We start from the raw sequence: 2,014 nt of genomic DNA on the forward strand, positions 1-2,014 counted from the left end.
AATAATAATAATAATAATACTTAAAAAAATAAAACATATTGTAATCAAATTGAATTCCACCTCAGAGAATACAATAGTACTGTCCCATATGGTTTCCCTGGCTGTAAATATTTATAGAAACAGATCGCCTTACCTTTCTTCCATATATAGTACATAATTTTTTCCAACAGTTTTATTGGCATATAATTCACATATCATACAAATCATATCAAGAAGACAAGCAAGTTCAATCACATTATGAAGAGTTGTACAATCATAACCACAATCAGTTTCATTCTTGTACTCATTGTTATTAACTTCCCGTTTCCCCGCCACTGACCCTGCCACGGCCTAAAGGATCATTCATGCAGTCACTGGCACTGTAGATTCACCGATCCTGGATTTCATAAATAGAAAAATGTTAATAAAAAAAAAGAAACAACAACAAAAATAACAAAATAAAACATATAAAACCCTAAATAGAAAAGAAAGCAGATAATATTAAAGACTAGAAAAAAATGTAGGATCCTAAAGTAGGTCAAGTTTTAGGATGCTTTATTGTAACCCAAATGTGCTTGCAATGATGCACTTTCTAATGCATTCTGCATGCTAGCAAGACCATTCACATCCACTGTTCATGGTCAGATGGGATTCCTGAGGGGCTCAGCCACGTGTTTCCCTGAACTCTTTTTAAACGCACCTTTATAATGGCTCTAAAGGGAGATAAAAGGATATACATCTGCAATAATTGAGTTCATATTTTTCTCTGTCTGAAAACAGGTCTACTCACATCCTTCCACTATGACTGAAGGGGATTTACCCGAGGCTAAATCCATGTGTCAACCTTGCCAATGGATTTTGGACCTCAACTCATCCATAACCTTCTGCAAACTAGGTGTTCACATTTAAACTCTGATGGCAGTCTTGCATTTAGATTTGGAATATGTTATTTAAAATCTTTAGGTCCTGCAGGGTGGTATGTTTCTTCTGTGTGGCATTAGTTGATGTCTTATTTAGATAGCTAGTTGTTTGAAAAATAACCCTTGGAGGCCCCTGATGCTATTATTTTCTGATACCAAATCATTTAAGAGCTTCATTTGTGCAAGTCAACAATTCATGTATTGTGGTTCATAGCTGGCCGACACTCATATCATTTTCTTTTCTCAACAGTGTATTAAATTCTACATAATTGACAATATAATGATTTTATCAATGTATAGTGGTTATGCATTAGGTTGCTAACTGCAAGGTTGGCAATTCTAACCTTCCAGTTCCTCAGAGGAAGAACGGGATTTCTACTTCTGTGAAGATTTGCAGGCTCAATGACTCACAGGGCCAGTTCACCCTGCCCTATACGGTCAATTTTGATTTGTTGGAAGTGGAAGCGATACCCCAGGAGGATGATTGATAATGTTCTCTAACATAAAATGACCATGATGTATCTGAGGTGAACTTGAGACATATATAAACCATGCAAGCATGAATGAGTTTGGGGCTTGCGTTTAATTCTAGCCCCATTTAAGAAAAATAGTTCTGATGATATGGCCCTGCTTGATGCTTGACCTCATGATCACTGAAGGTGTTGTGATAGAGCAAAGTGTGGTGAAGAACTACATGGCGGGCGGCTAACAGAAAAAGTATTATTTATTTGTATTTTTAATGTTTGTTTGTTTGTTTGTTTGTTTTCTGTATATGAAATCCAGGATAGAGACAATAATTGGATTAATGGTTCCTTGGGGTCATGACGGGATGCTGAGGGGAAATAGGGAGCTAATAAGAACAAGTACAACACTGAAGAAAATGTTCTTAATATGATTGTGATGATGATTGTACAACTCTTCTTGGTGTGATTGAACAATGGAATCATGTGATATGTGAATTATATGCCAATAAAACCGTTGGAGAAAAAGAAGTAATATTGGCGAGACTTCCTTTTAAATGCTTTGGATATGTTTTCAGGAAACCAGACCCTACAAAAGGACTTCATGTTTTTTAAAGCAGAGGGTCAGCAAAAAAAGGAGATCACAAAAGTATC

Source organism: Echinops telfairi, unplaced genomic scaffold (assembly GCF_000313985.2).
Source record: "Echinops telfairi isolate 266 unplaced genomic scaffold, ASM31398v2 ScPeMD7_443;HRSCAF=831, whole genome shotgun sequence".
Taxonomy (NCBI): domain Eukaryota; kingdom Metazoa; phylum Chordata; class Mammalia; order Afrosoricida; family Tenrecidae; genus Echinops; species Echinops telfairi.